Source organism: Carcharodon carcharias, chromosome 7 (assembly GCF_017639515.1).
Source record: "Carcharodon carcharias isolate sCarCar2 chromosome 7, sCarCar2.pri, whole genome shotgun sequence".
Lineage (NCBI taxonomy): Eukaryota > Metazoa > Chordata > Chondrichthyes > Lamniformes > Lamnidae > Carcharodon > Carcharodon carcharias.
The window spans coordinates 146451057-146471666 of NC_054473.1; the positions used below are offsets into that span (position 1 = coordinate 146451057).

General features: G+C 41.8%; 1 protein-coding gene across 2 annotated transcripts in view; it reads left to right on the plus strand.

Annotated features, from left to right (window-relative positions):
* Positions 1–20610, plus strand: part of itfg1 (integrin alpha FG-GAP repeat containing 1) — a 292356-nt gene that overhangs the window by 223959 nt on the left and 47787 nt on the right. The window lies entirely within an intron of this gene.

Genomic DNA, 20610 nt, shown 5'->3' on the forward strand with positions numbered 1-20610 from the left:
AAATCATTTTGGCCCTGCATGTTTTTTCTGATGGGATGCAAAGGTCAGTATTACAAACTGCTCTGTAATGGCGATAATTTCCACCTCAACTTTTTGCCATATTTATTAATTACTTGGATGAAAAAATAGAGAGTTGTAAAATTAAATTTCAGATGACATGACATTAAGAGGGATGGGAAGTAGTGCAGATATTTTTTAAAATTCATTCACAATATGTGGGCATCGCTAGCTAGGCCAGCATTTATTACCCAACCTTCCATGTCCTTGAGAAGGTAGGGGTGAGCTGCCTTCCTGAACTGCTGCAGCTCATGTGGTGTAGGGAGAGCTCTCTTACAGACTAGTCAAGAAACAGCCTGACATAGTCATACACATGGAATCATACCTTACAGTTAATGTCCCAGACATCACCATCATGCTGTTAGGGAGGGAGTTCCCGAATTTTGACAACGACAGTGAAGGAACTGTGATATACTTCCAAGTCAGGATGGTGAGTGGCTTGGAGGGGAACTTCCAGGTGGTAACGTTCCCATGTATCTGCTACCCTTTTCCTTCTAGTCCTTGGTAGCAGTCGTGGGTTTGGAAGGTCTAAGGAGGCTTGGTGAATTCCTGCACTGCATCTTGTAGATGAGACACACAGTTACCACTGTTCGTCGGTGGTGGAGGGAGTGAATGTTAGTAGATGGAGTGCCAATTGAGTGGGCTGCTATCTCCTGGATGGTGTCAAGCTTCTTGAGTGTTGTTGGAGCTGCACTCATGCAGACAAATGGAGAGTATTCTGTTACACTTCTAACTTGTGCCTTGTAGATGGTGGACAGGCTTTGGGAAGTCAGGAGGTAAGTTATTCGCTGCATGATTCCTAGCCTCTGACCTGCTCTGACCTTGTAGCCACAATATTTATATGGCTCGTCCAGTTCAGTTTCTGGTGAATAGTGACCCCCCACCCAAGGATGTTGATAGTGACAGTAGGGGATTCAGCGATGGTAATGTCATTGAATGTCATGGGACGATGGTTAGATTCTCTCTTGTTGGAGATGGTAATTGCATGGCACTTGTGTAGAGTGAATGTCAGCCCAAGCCTGTTTGGCTTATGCTTTTTGGCATGCAAACAGTCCTATGTTGTAGCTTCACTAGGTTGATACCTCTTTTTTTTAGGTGTGCCTGGTGCTGCTCCTGGCAAGCCCTCCTGCACTCTTCATTGAACCAAGGTTGATCCCCTGGCTTGGTGGTAATGGTAGAGTGGGGGATATGCTGGGCCGTGAGGTTACAGATTGTGCTTGAGTACAGATTGTGACTGCTGCTGATGGCCCACAGAGCCTCATGGTTGCCCAGTTGCTAGATCTGTTCGAAATCCCACTTAGCACAGTGGTAGTGCCACACAACACGATGGAGGGTATCCTCAATGTGAAGACAAGACTTCGTTTCCACAAGGGCTGCACAGTGGTTATTCCTACCGATAGCGTCATGAACAGGCACATCTGTGGCAGGCAGGGTGGTGAGGGTAAGGTCAAAAATGTTTTCCCCTCTTGTTGGTTCCCTCGCCACCTGCCACAGACCCCATCTAGCACTATGCCCTTTAGGATGTGGCCAACTTGGTTTGTAGTCATGCTGCCGAGCCACTCTTAGTGATGGGCATTGAAGTTCCCCACCCACAGTGCATTCTGCACCCCTGCCACGCATAGCACTTCCCCCAAGTGGTGTTCAACATGGAGGAGTACTGATTCATCGGCTGAGGGCGGGAGAGAGTGGCAATACGTGGTAATCAGCAGGAGGTTTCCTTGCCCATGTTTGACCCTATGCCATGAGACTTCATGGAGTATGGAGTCGATGTTGAGGACTCCCACGGCAACTCCCTCCAGACTGTGTATCTCTGCTAGGTCTGTGCCCCAGGCACCACCATGGTGGTCGTGATGTCTGGGACATTATCTGTAAGGTATGATTCCATGTGTATGACTATGTCAGGCTGTTGCTTGACTAGTCTGTAAAAGCGCTCTGCCAATTTTGGCACTAGCCCTCAGGCGTTAGTAAGGAGCACTTTGCCTGGTTGACAGAACTGAATTTGCTGTTGTTGTTTCCGGTGCCTAGGTTGAAGCCAGATGGTCCATCTGGTTTCATTCCTTTTTTTTTACTTTGTAGTGGTTTTATACAACTGAGTGGCTTGCTAGGCCATTTCAGAGGGCATTTGAGAGTCAACCACATTGCTGTGGGTCTGGAGTCACATGTAGGCCAAACCAGGTAAGGACCGCGGGTTTCCTTCCCTAAAGCACATTAATGAACCAGATGGGTTTTTATGACAATCTGTAATGTTTTCATGGTCATCATTAGACTCTTAATTCCATAGTTTTATTGAATTCAAATTTCACCATCAGCTGTGGCGGGATTCAAACCCGGGTTCCCAGAGCATTACCCTGTGTCTCCGGATTACTACTCCAGTGACAATACCTCCCCCATGATGGGAGCAAGCAGTTGCAAAGCAGCGTAGACAGTTGGGTAAAGGTATGGCAAATGAAGTTTGACTGGGACTGTTGTCAGGTATACCGATCTGGACCCATGAAAGATAACTTAAGTATTTTATAAATAGTGAGAAATAAAGAACTGTAGAGCAACAAAGAAGTTTGAGACTTCAAGTACACAAATCATCAAAAGCTTAGTTTTAAGCGAGCTAGAATACTACAGAGAGCAAGTTCTGCTTCATTTGGTATAAACTCCATTTTGAGTGCCGTGTTCCAATTTGGCACTACAACATAGGAAAGATAAATTGGCCTTGGAGAGGGTGCAGTAGAGATTCACCAGAGTGATATTGAAATTTGGGAGCTTAAATTTTGAGAACAGATTGCATAGACTAGACATGTATTCCCATGAGTATAGAAGATTTAATTGTTTTAAATGTTAAAAGTATTTGATAGGGCAGATACAAAAAAGCTATTTTCTCTGATGGGGAATCGAGAACATGGGGAAATAATTTTAAATTTAGAGCTAGGCTGTTCATGAACAAAATCAAAAACACTTTTTCACACAAAAGGTGACAGAAATTTGGAATTCTTTACCCCACCTCCCTCCTGGCCAAAGGCTGTGGATGCTAGGAGAAATGGAGAGTTCAAAACTAAGATGGATAGATTTTTGTTAGGCATGGGTATCAACGGATATAAATAAAGGCAGGTAAATGGAGTTGTATGAATCAACCATGATCGAATTGAATGGGAAAGCAACCTCAAGGGGCCGAGTGGCCTACTCTTAAAATTCCTATGTTAATAATTGTCTGACAGGAAGTATATGTCAACCTGTCCAAAAAACCCTCACAATTGAATTCTTTATTTCTACATAACACTGAATGTTGCACGACCTTAGTCAAGTGAGTTGAATTAATAAGCTAATTGGAATCAGATTCATGTGTTGAAGTTAGCACGTCAGCAAACCATATCAGTTTAAAATATTATGTCTTCAAATAATGATTAGAGTTACTAGAAAATCTGTGATAGTCAAGTTGTTCTGCCCTCTGACTTTCCTCTCACTGCTTCTCCAAAGTTGCTACCTGGTGCTGCTTTCGCCGAAGGGAACCTGATGCATTTAAGTGGGAATTCATGATGTATCAGTTTTCCGAGATCTGGAATTCCCATTAACAGTGTACAACAGCATTCAATCTCCTAGAGCAATAGTACAAGACAGGAGCTGGAGCTGTTGTGCAGCGACAAATTAGGGCTGGCTCAGTGAACTTGTGAGATGAAGAGAAAAAGTGCCAGCATGAGCTGGGAGAAAAATAGAACTAATATGCATAAAAGTGATGGGAGTAAAGAATGCTACAGTGATGTGAGCAGAGTACTTCTGTGAATTGGAAAAGATAGGGAAATTAAATAAACAATTGTCAAAAATCAGATTGATCAATGGAGAGTACCAATACATCTTCATGATTGCCCACAATTTCTCTGCAGGAAATTAGAGAAAAGATTTTGACAACATCTTCTGCAATCTTCAGTTGGCTCTGTTCATGTCATGACATTGCCCTGAGTTTTGTGATCAGTGGCGAATGAATGGGACCAATTGTTCATTATACTTTCACTCACCTACAGACTTGCATTGAAACTTGCATTAATTAGAAATCCATTTCACAGCGGCATCCCCTACAAGGGATATCGTGGGACTTGTGTGAATAAGGCAAACAACTGTGTTGTTCCCTTAAACAAACAGATTGAAGAACTTCCTGAGTTATGCAGAGCCTGAGCCAGGAAGTATCAGTTAGAATTGTTAATTCAGTGTAAAATGTGCAGGAAAGCGAAATAAAGAGAGGAAAAGAAAGGTGGGATTAAGAGAGAGATAAGAGACAGAAACATTTTTAAATTATTTAATTCTTAAAAATTGAAAACTAAAATTAAAATATTAAGAACGAGACTTGTAATAGTTAACTTTCAGTAGCAGAGAGGTTGTTTGTTAGCCATTAAGACTTATCGCAGTGGTACAAAATTGTTTACACTGAAATAGTCAAGCCCGAACTACCTCTGCCATGTTTAGTGGGAATTTTTCATGTAAGTACCACAGTGTCATGCTATTACATCTGCTTCAATGCTGAGTCAGTTGGTGTGATGCAGGTATAGCAAAGCATCTGGAGGATCAAGGCAACTTGGACAGCAACTTCCTGCTTTCCATATTTACCTTTGGTGATAGCAGCACAATTATTTTAATCATAAAATCCAGGTCGATTGTATTGTGAGGACTGAGAATAAGATCAGACTTGTCCAGGTCACTTTAAACCAGTCTACATTTTTTTTTATTCTTTTCATGGGAAGCAGGCATTACTGGCTAGGCCAGCATTTTTATTGCTATCCTTAATTGCCTTTGAGAAGGTGGTGGTGAGCCGCCGCCTTGAACCACTGCAGTCCATGTGGTGAGGTACACCCACAATGCTGTTAGTGAGGGAGTTCCTGGATTTTGACCCAGCGACAGCGAGGGAATGGCGATATAGTTCCGAGTCAGGATGTTGAATGGCTTGGTGGGGAACTTGCAGCTGGTGGCATTCCCATGCATCTCCTGCCCTTGTCCTTCTAGTTGGTAGAGGTCGTGATGTTGGAAGGTACTGCTAAGGAGCCTTAGTGAGTTTCTGCAGTGAATCTTGTAGGTGGTACACAATGCTGCCACTGTGTGTCGGTGGTGGAGGGAGTGGATGTTGAAGGTGGTGGATGAGGTGCCAATCAAGCAGACTGATCTGTCCTGGATGGTGTCAAGCTTCTTGAATGTTATTGAAGCTGCACTCACCCAGGCAAGTGGAGAGTATTCCATCACACTCCTGACGTGTGCCTTTTAAATGGTGCACAGGCTTTGGGGGAGTCAGGAAGTGAGTTACCCTCCACAGAATTCCCAGCCCCTGGCCTACTCTTGCAGCCACAGTATTTATATGGCTGGTCCAGTTCAGTTTCTGGTCATTGATAACCTCCAGGATGTTGATAGTGGCAGATCCAGTGATGGTAATATCATTGACTATCAAGGGAAGATGGTTGGATTCTCTCTTCTTGTAGTTGGTCATTGCTTGGCACTTGTGTGGTGTGAATGTTACTTTCTACTTATCAACAAAACCTGAATATTGTCCAGGTCTTGCTGCATATGAGCACAGACTGCTTCACTATCTGAGGTGTCGTGAATGGTGCTGAATCCCCACTTCTGACCTTATGATGCAGGGATGGTCATTGATGAAGCAGCTGAAGATGGTTGGGCCTAGGACACTACCCTGAAGAGCCCCAGCAGTGATGTCTGGCAATGTTAGAAATGCAGGTCCCTTTAAGAGTAAACCAGGACAAGCTTCAGAGTGAATTGAGAGCAGGAGATGCTCATTGAAGTCTGTACTTTTTCCCCCAGTTAGGGAGTTTTTGCTTCTGGAAAGGGAAAGATTCCAGAAGGGAAGAGTGGAAACTGGTATTTGTACTGAACTATAGTTTAACAGTAAAACAGTTAGGATCCACAGAGTGTCTCCTGCCTGTTTTGGTAAATGGATATCCACCTATTAAACAATGTCCTGATTAAGATAATTGACCTCCAACAATCAGAACCATCTTCCTTTGTGCTAGGTATGACTCCAACCAGTGGAGTGTTTTCCCCTGGTTCCCATTAACTTCAGTTTTGCTAGGGCTCCTTGATGCCACACTCGGTCACATGCTACCTTGATGTCAAGGGCAGTAATTCTCACCTCACCTCTGGAGTTCAGCTCTTTTGTCCATGTTTGGACTAAGGCCGTAATGAGGTCAGGAGCTGAGTGAACCCTGGTGGAACCCAAACTGAGTGTCAGTGAGCAGGGTATTGCTGAGTAAGTGCCACTTGATAGCACTGCCGACAACCCCTCCCCTCACTTTGCTGATGATGGAGAGTAGACTGATGGGGCAGTAGGGTTAGATTTGTCCTGTTTTTTGTGTCAGGACGAACCTGACCAATTTTCCACATTGCTGGGGTAGATGCCATTGTTGTAGCTGTACTGGAACAGCTGGGCTAAGGGTGCAGCTAGTTCTGGAGCACCAGTCTTCAGAACTATTGTTGGAATATTGTCTGGGCCCATAGCCTTTGCAGTATATAGTGCCTTCAGTGAATCAAAGTGGTTGAAGACTGACACCTGCGATGCAGGGGACCTCTGGAAGAGGCTACAATGGATCCTCCATTCAGCACTTCTGGCTGAAGATGGTTGCAAATGCTTCAGTCTTATCTTTTGCAATGATGTGCTGGGCTCCCCCACCATTGAGGATAGGGTTATTGGTGGAGTCTCCTCCTCCGGTTTAATTGTCCACCACCATTCACGACTGGATGTGGCAGGAATGTACAGTACCGTACAAATATTAAGTGATTTACTATGAAAACAAGACTGGAAATTATTTTTCAGTAACTGTTAGATGTTTGTTTGAATCTGCAAAGAAATCCCAAGGGGACACTATTACACTATCCAGGCAATACTAATGTTTTTTCAATCATATCAATAGATGCTGCCAGCTTGCTCTGTGATGGGAGCAATGAAGGTTTTTAAAAGTTATATTTCACAAAGAAGAATCATGCAGTAATGTCCTTTCTTTGCATAGCTCGTCAATGGGCACTTATGTACTCGGTGAAGTTCTCCAAGTTGTAGTATGTTTTGGTAGAAAATCTACGAATCTACCTTAACACATCATCATTTTCGGATGCAGTTTGACAAGCTGCTTCATTATTATCCTGATCTTTATTACACCGTAGTAACAAACCAACTGAAAGGTGGTGATGGATTTCAAAAACTAGTTGAATGAAGTGAACAAAGTTTTGGAAGATAAAGGAACATATGTCTGTAGCTGTCTCATCCTCTCTGGCTCCAGAAATATGTCCTGGCTATGATAGATTACTGAAGTAAACAGTAGCAACTGTAACGAAAAGGGAGGACCACTTTATCTCTTGAAATGTAATTTGAAAAGAAGTTAGAACTTAAGGAAGCAACTGTAGTCCATGTGAAGATCCTGAAGTGTCAGAAAACTAAAAAAAAATAGAGTAAATGTTCCTGGGCCTGTACCCTGATACATTGGTTTGCCTGAACTTAGCAAACAGTGTAAAAAAAAATAGGTAGATCAGAACATGCATCAGTAAAGGAACACACCACTTTTACTTCTGTTCATATCTTGGAACAAAATTGAGCAGGTTCCTTTAAGGTGTTTGTTTGGTCCCTCCCGATTTCCTGATGCTTGATGTGCACAGGTGTTTGAGAGTAGACCAAGAAAAATCTTCCTATAATGTCATGTTAAAACCACAGCAAAGCACTTTAATTGTAATTCAGTTGCAAGATTGAAAAGTGGAAAGAGCATTTTATATTGCAACAATACTGATTAAATATGTACATTACTTTGCAGCACTTGAACCAGCTGTGACCCTGACTTCAGGGAAAGCCAGTAAACAAGGCAGCACTGCTCTCTATGAATTGCCCCTCCAAAATACCTTATTGACATATATGCACTTTCCCCAGTCAAGGGAAAAGCAGAGTAGACAAACTAAGGGCTGGATTTAATGGGGGCAACTGGGGTCTTGCCTGCTGGCTGGAGAGCTGGCATGAGTTCTGCATCACCTCTTTTGAGGAAGTTCCTCCTTGAACAGCATCGCCACCAGGAGTTGGTGGCTGCTGGCGGCACGACACCCAAACAAAGCCAGGTATCGTAACCCAGGCAGGGTTGCCAACCCTCCTGGGATGGTAGGGAATCTCCTGGAATCAGCATCAATGTCCCAGTGGGTATTGAAAGCAATCTGGACGACTTTGCAATGTTATTTTAAGCAAATAAACTAACATGCAGTAAACTAGTACTGAGGTAGGTCGTGCAAGCATACTGCGCACATAAACGTTGTTGCCTGTTCTTTTCCGCCGAGAAGGTTAAAGGCGAAGCTCTTGTGTAGTTGTAAAGAAGAGTATACATGACTAACAGAATGCTGACCATCATGTCTCTGGGTGCTGGTTTGCTCAGTAGGAGGCTTGGAGGCCTGCTCAGCAGTTAGCCCTGGCCTGTGAGTGTGAGCAGGCAAGGGGAATTGGCACTTCTGCAGGAAGCGGGTGCAAGGCGTTCTTCTGGAGGAGATTTTTTCAAAGTTTACCTAATAAAGGATTTTGTTTCCACCAACATAAACAGTGCTTCCTTCATGAAACGTGGTTGCGTATTTCTCAGTTGATTTGAATTTGAATCGCTCTTGAATTAAAGGTCTTGATCCACATTGGAACCAATGATTTCGGAAGAGGGATTTGGTCCTGCAATCAGAACTTAGAGAGGTAGATGGAAAATTAGCAAGCAGGACCTCAAATGTAGTAATCTCCAGATTACTCCCAGTGTCACATGCCAGTGGGTACAGAAATAGAAGGAAAAGGCAGATGAATGCATAGCTGGAAAGATGGTGCAGGAGGGAGGGTTTTAGATTTCTGGGACACTGGGACTTGCTCTGGGGGAGTTGGCACCTGTACAAGCCAGACAGGTTGCACCTGAACAGAGCTGGGACTGAGTTGTTTGCGTGGCGTTTTGCTAGTGCTGTTGGCAAGTCTCTAACCTAACTCAGAAGGGGTGTGGGAACCAAGAGAAAATATTAGAGAGGAATACCAGGATGCACAAAATACTGGGAGGGACAGATAGCACTAGTATAGAGAATTGTAAGTTAATAGCTAAAGTCAGGGTAAGGGAGAAAGTAACAAAATCTAAACCAAAATTACTATGCATGTATGTGAATGCACGGAATATAGTAAATAAAATTGGGGAGTTACAGGTGCAGATTGCCATGTGGAAATATGATGTTGTGACAATAACAGAGGCCTGGTTCAAGGAAGGGCAGAACTGGGTGTTAAATATTCCTGGGTACAAATTGCTAAGAAAAGAGAGGAAAGGAGGAGGGGTGGCGGTATTGGTTAAGGAGAGCATTGCAGTGCTGGAGAAAGAGGATGTCCCAGAGGGTTCAAGGACAGAATCAATTTGGCTAGAGCTAAGGAACAAAAAAGAGCCACCAAATAGTGAGAAGGACGTAGAAGAACAAATCTGCGGGGAAATTGCAGAGTGATGCATAGAGTAATTATAATGGGTGACTTTAACTAACTGAATGTAGACTGGGACAGTGGTTGTGTAAAGGGCAGAGAGGAGCAAAAGTTCCTAGATTGTGTTCAGGAGAATTTTCTACAGTAGAATGTGTCCAATCCATCCAACAAAAAAAGGCACACTGTTGGACCTGGTTCTTGGAAATGAGGTGGGCCAAGTAGATCATATATCAGTGGGGAAACATTTAAGAGACAGTGATTATTGTATTATACGTTTTAAGATGATAATAGAAAAGGATGATAGGCAATCCAGGCTAAGAATAATTAACTGGATGAGGGCCGACTTCGATGGGGCATGAACGGAGCTGGGCCAGATAGACTAGAACGAAAGGTTGGCAGGAAAAGCTGTAGCTGAACAATGGGCTACCTTCAAAAAAGAATTGGTTTGGGCACAGTCTAGGTATATTCCATCAAAAGGGAAAAGTAGGGCAAACAAATCCAGAGCTCCTTGGATGAAAAAGGAGATAGAAATTAAGATAAAGAAGAAAAAGTGTGCTTACGACAAGTGTCAGGTAGAAAATACAATTGAGAACCAAGAGGAATACCGAAGGCTCAGAGGGGAGGTGAAAAAGCATATTGGAGAAGCAGAGACAGATTATGAGAAAAGACTGACAACCAACATAAAGAGGAATCCCAAAGTCTTCTCAGCTGGATAAATAGTAAAAGGGTGGTAAAAGGAGGAGTAAGGCCGATTAGGGATCTAAAAGGGAATTTAACCTGGACGAAAGGGCCATGGCTGAGGTATTAAATGAATACTTTACATATGTCTTTACCAAGGAGGTAGATGCTACCCAGGCCATGGTGACAGATGAGGAAATTCTGTCACTAGAAGGATTCAAAATTGATAAGGAGGAAGTGTTGAATAGACTGTCGATACTTAAAGTTGACAAGGCACTGGGATCAGATGAGATGTGTCCCAAGGATATTGAAGGAAGTTAAGGTAGAAATTGAAGCGGCACTGGCCATAATTTTTCAGTCTTCCCTAGACTCAGGAGATGCCAGAGGGCTGGAGAATTGCAAACATTGCACCCTTGTTTAAAAAGGGTTGTTAGGATAAGCCCAGCAATTACAGACCAGTCAGTTTAACTTCAGTGGTGGGCAAGATTCTAGAAACAGTTATTCGGGATAGATTTAGTAGTCACATGGAAAAATGAGTTGGTAAGGAAGAGCCAGCATGGATTTCTAAAGGGGAAATCGTTTTTAACTAACTTGCTGGAGTTTTTTGAAGAGATAACAGAATAGGTCGCTGAGGGTAATGCTGTTGATGTTGTGTATGTGGACTTTCAAAAGGCATTTGAGACCGTGCCACACAACAGACTTGTGAGAAAAGTTATTGCTCATGGACTAAAAGGGACAGTAGCAATGTGGATACAAAATTAGCTGAAAAATAGGAAATAGAGTAATGGTCAATGGATATTTTTCAGGCTGGAGGAAGGTTTGTAGTGGAGTTCCCCAGAGGTCGGTATCAGGACCTTTGATTTTTCTGATATATATTTATGATCTAGATCTTGGTATGCAGGGGACAATTTCAAAGTTTGTGGATGATACGAAGCTTGGGAGTGTTGTGAACTGCGAGGAGGACAGTGTGGAACTTCAAAAGGACTTAGTCAAGTTGTTGGAGTGGGCAGGTAGGTGGCAGATGAAGTTCAATGCGGAGAAGTGTGAGGTGATGCATTTTAGTAGGAAGAACATGGACAGACAATATGAAATAAGTGGTGAAATTTTGAAGGAGAAAGAAATGCCATTTAAAATTCTGTGAAGGCCATGGTCCTGGGGATGGAGCTGGCGCAGGTTCTATTTGCTGCAACATTGTAACCAGCAGAAAGACCTGGGTGTATATGTGCATAGATCATTGAAGGTGGCAGGACAGGTGGAGAGAACACTTAATAAAGCATATGATATCCTGGGCTTTGTTAATAGGTGCATAGAGTACAAGAGCAGAGAGGTTATGCTGAATTTATATAAGACACTCGTTAGACCTCAGGTGGAATATTGTGTGCAGTTCTGGGTGCCGCTGTATAGGAAGGATGTGAACACATTGGAGAGAGTGAAGAAGAGGTTTACAATAATGGTTCCAGGGATGAGAAACTTCATTTATGAGGATGGATTGCACAGGTTGGGACTGTTTTCCTTGGAGAGAAGAAGGCTAAGAGGAGATTTGATAGAGATGCTCAAAATCATGAGGGGGCTGGACAGAGTAGATAAGGAGAAGCTGTTCCCACTCGTAAAAGGATCAAGAATGGGAGGGCACAGATTTAAAGTGATTTGCAAAAGAAGCAAATGTGACATGCGAAGAAACTTATTCACACAACGAGTGGTTCAACGAGTGGAATGCACTGCCTGGAAGTGTGGTGGAGGCAGGTTCAGTCAAGGCATTCAAGGGGGCATCTTTTGATTATTTGAATAGAAACAATGTGCAAGGGTATGGGGAAAAGGCAGAGCAATGGCACTAGGTCATAATGCTCATTTGGAGAGCCGGCGCAGATACAATGGATCGAATAGCCTCCTCTGTGCCATTTAAAATTCGGTGAAGGCCATGGTCTTGGGGGTGGAGCTGGCGCAGGTTCTATTTGCTGCAGCATTGTAACCAGGAGCAGCAAATGTTACAATGCTGGTAACCATCAGGAGAGAGCAGGCCAGGGCCACCGCTGGCTGGAGAGCGAAACCTGAGGTGGCTGCTTGTCGGCACCCTGTGTGTTTTCGTGCGTGTGTCCTTCAGGGGCCCAGTGGTGGGTGGATCAAGTGGAGAAACTAGAGCCTGAGCCAGGAAGAGGACGAGGATTCAGCTGTGGCAATTTTAAAGGGCCTCCATCTGATCACAGTTCCAGCAGGCGCTAGGGCTCAGCAGGGCCTGATTAAAATAACAATTCAAAGAAGTAGCAGCTTTCTCAATGATGGCAATGATCAAGGGAGATGTGGGAAATCCATGTATAAATGCCAGGCAAGAAATATATTCGGCTAGACTATAATGTCACAGACTGCCAGCACTCATTGCCTAGGTTCACATGCTCATGTCCGGGGCTTTGGACATTTCCCCCTGGATGGATTCACCTGCTCGCGCCACGCCACCGGGATTCCATTCCGTCACTTCTGCTGAGCCTCCCAGAATATTTCCAGCTTGAGTTGGCAACCCTAAACCCAGGCCACAGGTGAGTGATGGTCTTGGGGAGATCACTAGGTAGGGGTCGCAAGGGAAGGTGTCAGTAGCAAGAACAGTGGGAGTACCTCAGTCGGTCCCACCGCCCTTCCCAATGTCGGATCCCTTGATCAGGCAATTAGTGCATTTGAACGAGGGATCCCGCCCCCCTGCCCCAAACCCGGGAGCCTACAAGCATCCCTGCACAGCTTTGCTTGCTGTGCTCCCTGCATGGCGAGCGTCCCGCCTGCCGCTGGGTTAAAACCAGCGACAGCAGGATGAGGCTCATAAGTGGATATTAATTGTCCACTTAAGGGCCTCAATTAGCAGCAGGGTGGGATGGTCATCCACTGGCCTTCCCACCACAGCCTTCATTGGGATGGAATCAGTAAGCCAGTGGGTCCCCAACTTTCCTCCTGTTTAAATGCCCTGCACCCTCCACCACCAAACTTGCCACAGGGAGTGCATTAAATTTCAACCTAAATTGCAGATTATAAATTTAATGCACACCTAAAAGTTAAGACAAGCTTGGCTGTTTTTCAATTATTAATAAATGGTAAAGAACCCACAGCAACAGGACTTTGACGCAATATTGCATAACTGTTTATTGGTCCTATTCCAAGAAAAGCAGGGGACTTGTTCCACCAATATTTACCTGTCAGCCAACATCATTAAAACAGATTACCTCGTCATGTATCTCATTGCTGTTTGTTGGGTCCTTGTGGCTGTCATGTTTCCCAAATTGCAACAGTGACTACACTTCAATGGTACTTCATTGGCTATAAAGCGCTCTGGGGTTTCTGAGACCATGGACACTTGACAGAGTGGGTATTGGGAAGATGTTTCCCCATCTGGGAGAGACCAGAACTAAGGGACACAGTTTAAAAATAAGAGGTCTCCTATTTAAGGTGGAGATGAAAATAATGTTTTTTCCCTCAGAGGGTTGTTAGTCTGTGGAATTCTCTTCTCCAGAGTGCAGTGGAGGCAGTGTCATTGAATATTTTTAAGGCCGAGTTAAATTCTTGATTAATAATGGAGTCAAAGGTTATAGGGGATAGACAGGAAAGTAGAATTGAGACAACAATCAGATCAGACATAATCTAATCAAATGGCGGAGCAGGCTTGAGGGGCTGACTAACCTACTCCTTCTAATGCGTATGTATGTATGTACTATATAAATGAATGCCATTCCCTTTTTTCCTTTAAGATATCACCAATCTTGGAAGTAGGAATTTTATCCCCTTTATCCCCTCCTTGCGGGTACCTAGATTTAAATTATCCCTGCAACTACTGTCAGCACATGCAATGATATTTTCCTTCAAAATAAGGACAGCTAATATCAATCCATTAGGCATTAGTAATTTATAGGTTTCATTATATTAACAAAAATCTTCACGGGTCTAAGTTCAATCTGTTACCATAAGAGTAATTTCTTAAGAAAAAAATGACTGTCTGCTGTAGCACTCCCACTTCTGAGTTGGAAGATTATGCATTTGGGTTCTACTTCACAGACTTGAGCACAAAAATCTAGGTTGACACTTCAGTGCAGTGGAGAGAGTGCTGCACTGTCAGAGTTGCTATATTTCAAATGAGGCATTAAACCGTGACCCTGCTTGATCCCTGAGATGAATGTAAGAGATCCCAGATGGCACTATTTAAAAGAAAAGCAGTCAGGTTCTCCCCAGTGTCCTGACCAATACTTATATTCAAAGCAACTAAAAGAAACAGATTATCTGGTCATTATCACATTGCTGTTTGTAGGAGTTTGCTGTGCACAATATGGCTGTCATGTTTCCTACCAGTTCATTGCGCTTCTAAAATACTTGGCTGTAAAACACTTTGGGACTTCCTGAGGTTGTGAAAAGCAATATGAAAAATGCACGTCTTTATTATTTGAGATGTTAATCGTTAATTTAAAAAACCCTTTCTTTAAGTGACTGAGCTATCCATCAAGAAATAATTGAGTGTTTTGTTACATAAAACAACAACTTGTATTTATAAAACATCCTTAACATAATAAAATGTCCTAAGGTGCTTTACAAAGCATTATAAAATAGAATATGACACTGAACCACATAAAGAAATATGGGCAAACGACCAATGCTTGGTCGAAGAGGTAGGTTTTAAGAAGTGTCTTATAGGAGGAAAGTGAGGTAGGGAGACAGAGCGTTTTAGGAAAGAAATTCCAGAGCTTAGGTCCGGGCAGCTGACAGCACAGCCACCAGTGGAGGAACAATTAAAATTGGGAATAGTCAAGAGGTGTCAGGAAAATATAATAATTTTCATAATATTATTGAAATTTATTGTAAGGTAGGAATAGTGTGTGTGTGTGTGTCTTAATTGAATTAAAGACAGCTGGTCTGAAGGCTTTGATGTGTCAGAAGATAAACTAAGTTTGAGATGTTAAATAGGTAAACATGGCTGAAGTTTTAGGATATAAGGTGTAAAGGGAAATTTTGCATTTTTAGATGAACCAGAGTAATTTGAATTTCAAAAGATGTGGTGAAATGTGCGCTTTACCGAAGAAGCCAAACAGTGTGTTTATTTTTCCCAAAGCTTACTGATAAAATTGATGCAATGAAAGATTTTGGTTATTAAAAAAGTAGAGTTAAAAAGACATATTAGGACAATGGGATTTATATTAAAATGGGAGAAACCTGTACAAAAGAAATGCGGTTATGTGTAAGAGGATCTAACAAGTGTGAAAAGCCTCCAGACTCTTAAGCCTCAAGTTACTATCTACACAAACTGAAGTGAAGAAAACTCACTTTGAATTCGACTGTTCAGGGTATCGTATTACTTTGCCTGGGTCATTTAAAATCAATGTGTTTTAGTGTTGCCTTAACGGAGGTGTAACTCACAACTATACCTTTACAGAAAAATACAGATTTGTAAGGATAACACAAGTTACAAAAACCATCTTATACTCGAATGTTCACAGTAAGTACACACTAAGTAAGGTGACCTGTGATCACACACACCACACTATGAAACCCAGTGACAGATGCCACCCCAGTCAGATGCTATGGATCTCTCCTCAGCTCCCCTTATACTATTGTCACTGTTGGCAGGATTCAACCTCCTTCCCCGAGACCCCAGGTTGATCTGGCTTTCATGTGGGGCAGCTGCCCTCTTAACTATGGCTCAGACCAGGTCTCAGGTCAGGACAAATAACTCAGGACATCCATTGTTTGGATTCTCGAACAAGACTGTTTATTCAAGCTTATACAAGCATATGCAGGGAGAGCAGCCTCTTAGTCCATCAAGGGGCGCTATGCCATAATTACAAAGTCTCGTAACTTATAAACTTTTTCTTAACACAATATATTTGAGAACATTTGAAAATATCCACTCGATAACCGACACACAGGTGCCATGTTAAAACTATCCTATTGAGTACATAAACATGTGATTCTGCTAACTAAAGGGTGTATACATAATTATATTATCCAATCAAAATTAAAACACTTACACAAGACCTTGGTTCTCACAACTCAAGACTGCTAGTGTTTCATCAAAAGACCCCTCTGTCCATTGTATCTTTTCCCATATCTAAGCTAAAACCATCTGCCCCTTCCCTATCTGAAAGAGGAGTATACCTAAACTAACTTTATGTTATGTTTTATCTCCTGTCCAGCTCTCAAGGTTTCAACACACCATTTTACCACTTGAATGGTTCTGTCTGTGCCTAGATATTAGCTCATCTCTTGAAACTTTGTAATCACGCAAAACTCAAAGCTCCTTTGTGTGCAATGTCCATCTGCTTACCCTCAGCAGTCAATATGTTCAGCATCCCTGTCTACCTGGAGATTTTAGGGTTTTTCAGTAAATTCTTAGTGTTCTCTTTTAGCATTTTTAATTTTCCCCTAACAGTCACACTGTGCCAACTAGTCTCACTGAACTCAGTTTTTTACACGAGGGTTTCCATTCTCCGAGAACTCACTTTGGAATCTTCTCCCAAACCGACGCTTTCCCCCAGATACCTTCCGTAAGGGTTTACCTCCAGGGTTTTGAACTCTCCTTCTAATGTTCCACTCCCCTAGATCATCACATGCAATTAAGCAGTCCTCCATACACTTTCTCTCATTAACTCAGCTGTCAACAGTACACCTGTTCACATTCCCATAGCAAAGAGTTACAGACCTTCAGTTGTCTCTTTTGACCTTTTGACTTCTCACAAGCCTTTATCTCTTTAAGCTTGAAGCTTCAAGCCTTTCTCTGCCCCTTGTTCTTAACTTCACTTAACAAGACCTTTTTCCAGATTCCTGTCCTTCCTTTGACTAGAAGGTCTTCTTGGGACTTTCTCCTGTTCCACTCCCTTGGATTTGAGGAACTTCTTTAGCTTGGGACTTGCTATCCAACCCTTTTGCTCCAGTCTCTCTCTGGCAGCAACTTTCAACCAACTGTAGCTTGGAACTGGCTATCTGTTCCTTTTAGGTTGCTTCTGACTGGCCGCTATCTTCAAAACTGAACTCAAAAACTGCTGTTTCTAGTTTCTTCTGTGCATGTCTATGGGAGGAATCTGCCTCTCTGGACCTCTGTTGCTAGGCAACAGACCAGCTTTTCTTCTTTTGCGCTTGCTTAACTTTTCTTACAGTCATAAACTCTCATTAGAAATGTAGGCACCTTGTAAATTGAAACTAAAATTCAACTTGACATTTTAATACACAGATACAGAAATACAAATCAAACTTAAACATTAAATCTAAAACTCATTCCTATCACCTACAAATACCAAAATAACTTACTTAAACTATCTCTATTTCCTAACAATTTAAAGAATGATTGATTTATCTAAATGGTACTCGCATTTGAATTTTACCATGATCTTAATTTCTTTCAAATATGAACACGCTAAGATTTGTATCTGCATGTGGGAACAATAATTAATTGGATGTAATTAGCTATATTCCACAAGGCAAGAAGACAGGTCTCCATGAACTATCACTGCCAGGATGGGGATTGAACCCGTGTCATTCTGCATCACATTCTAGCCACCTAGCCAACTGAGTTAACCAGCCTAAAGAAATTATAGAGTATTGCATAAAATCCACATCAGAGAAATACACCATGTGGTCGAACTTATCTGTCTGTACTTATACTCCATGCATCCTCGGACTCTAAATACCTATTCACACCCTGCCCTGTATCCCTTTCTTTCCTTCTCTTAAATGCTATCCCCTTCAATCACTCCATGTGGCAGAAAATTCCACATTTTCACCACTCTGTGGTTTAAACTAAGAAACCTCTCCTAAATTCTTTATTTTATCTGTTTGTGCCTATCATATATTTATGCCCCTTTGTTATGGAGATACTTGTAAGTTTCCCCATATCCACACAACTGGACCCTTTCATAATTTAGAAGATCTCCAGCGGTTCACCGTATAGTCTTCCCCAGAGAAAAGAAGCCTAAACTGCTCAATTTTTCCTGATTGTTGCTCCTCTCGATTCTGGTAACATTCTTATATTTGTTTTCTGCATTTTCTCCATTGCTTCTATATTTTGGTAATATGAAGTTCTGAACTGCACACAATACTCCCAAGTGTGGTCTCAGGTTCTATAAAAATTTAACATTGCCTTCTTGCCTTTATATTACCAGATCTCTTCTCTCCTCCACCCCATTTAGCTTTTCTCTTTCTTACAATCAAAATGAACTAATCACACTTCATTATATTAAATTGTATTTGCCATTTATCTGCCCACTTTGCAAGCCTGCAGAGGCTTACGTTTTCCCATATTTTGGTGCTGCCAACCACATTAAATTATTAGCTGTACCACCCCGCTGCCAACACCACCAAAATTGGAACTGCCTGCAAATTTTGTTACTATATCTCCTAATTCCGAGTCCAAATCGTTTCTGTAAATGGTGAGCAACAGTAACTAGCATGGATTCCTGCAGGAAACCACTTTCCCCCATTCTGAAAAACTTCAATTAACTTTTACTTACATTCCATAAAAGTAGATGGAGTCTTGAGTTACTGAATTCAATATGTGAATACCTTAATATAATGAGGCTTAATGGATTTTCATTGGTGAAATTTTCTTTGTTCCTGATAAAATGCAGAACCCAAGCTTGCTTTAATCTACTGTACAGTAATATAATTTAAATTGACTTCAATGTGAAATCAATGAAATATTGATCATGTTTGCTAACTATGTTGTGCAATTGAGTTCAGATAAAGCTGAGGCTGGGATTTTCCAACACAGCTGGAATACAAACTGTATTTTGTGAATGAATCACCAAGAACCCACCTGATGCTGACCTGGTCTCAGATGGCAGGCTGCCAAATGCAGTCTCCAGGGAGAGATACTGCATATTAGTGAAAGGCTGGAAAGTTATCACTACTACTAGCTTCTCTAATGAGTGGATAATGCATTGTATAATTTACTTAAAAATTATTTAAACCGCTGCATGTGTTTTCATGTGAACAGAGTTAAACACATTTTCAAAAAATCTGAAATCAGTGGAATTCAAAAGATAATGAAGAAAACTAACTTGGAAAACATGAGGACTGAGTGAAGAAATGGGTGCATCATCAGAGAAAAGACATTAAAGCCTTAGGGAGATACATTGTAGAGTGAACTAGCCAATGATATAATAATAAATGGTTGGAACCTTTACAAGTATATAAAAACGAGAGTAGCTACAGTAAATGTTGGTCCCTTTAGAGACAGGAGAAATTATCATGGGGAATGAAGAAATGGCAAAGACATTGAACAAATATTTTGTTTGTCTTCAAATAGAAGGCACACATTATATATCAAAAAGAGAGTGTAACCAAATATGGCCAATAAGAGTTAGGAACTTAAAGTAATTAAGATTAACAGAGAAAAAGGATTAGAGAAGTTTAAAGGATTAAAAGCTGTCATATCCCAAGCCTACTTCCTAGGCTTCTAAAAGAGGTAACTGCAGATATGGTGGAAGTGCTGGCTATGTTTTCCAAAATTTTCTAAATTCTAGAACAGTTGCTGTGATTGAAAGTTAACAAATTTAAACACTGCTTTTCAAAAAAGGCAGGAAAGAGAGAAAAAGGGAACTCCAATTAGCCTGACATCAACCATCAGGAAAATGTAGGCATCTATTATTAAGTAAGTGATAACCATGTGCTTAGAAAATCATGACATGATTCCATCGTATGGAGAGAGTCAACATGGTTTTACAAAAGGGAAATCGTGTTTGCCAATTATATTACAGTTTTTTGAGGATATAACTAGTAGGTTAGATAAAAAGAAGCCATTAGATGTAGTAAACCTGGATTTCCAAAAGACATCGCTAAGGTGCCATACCAAAGGTTAATATGCAAGACAAGGATTTGTGACACTTGGGGTAATATATTAGCATGGATGAAGGATTGGCTAACGGACAGGAAGCAGAGAGTAGGGATAAATGGGGCATTTTCAGGTTGATAGGCTATAAGGATCAGTGCTGAGGCCCTAACTATTTACAATCTATATGAATGACCTGGACAAAGAGCCAAAAGTAATGTATCCAGGTTTGTGGATGATACAAAGCCAGGTGGGAATGTAAGCTGTAAGGAGGACACAGAGGCTGTGTAGAGATAGGGACAGGTTAAGTGTATTGGCAACAAGGTGGTAGATTGAGTGTGAGGTTATTCACTTTGGTAGTGTGAATGGAAAAGTAGAACATGTTTTTAAAAGGTGTGAAACTTTAAAATGTTGAAATGCAGAGATTTGGATATACTCATACAAGGTACACAAAGTTATCATACAGGTACAACAAGCAATTAAGGAAGTCAAATTGCATGCTGCCCCTTACTTTGAGGGTATTGAAGTATGAGAATAAGGAAGTCTTCCTTGCATAGGGCTTTGGTGCGACCACACCTGGAATACTGTATAGTTTTGGTCTCCATATTCAAGGAAGGATATACTTGGATTGCAGGCTGTACAGTGTAAGTTCACTAGATTGGTT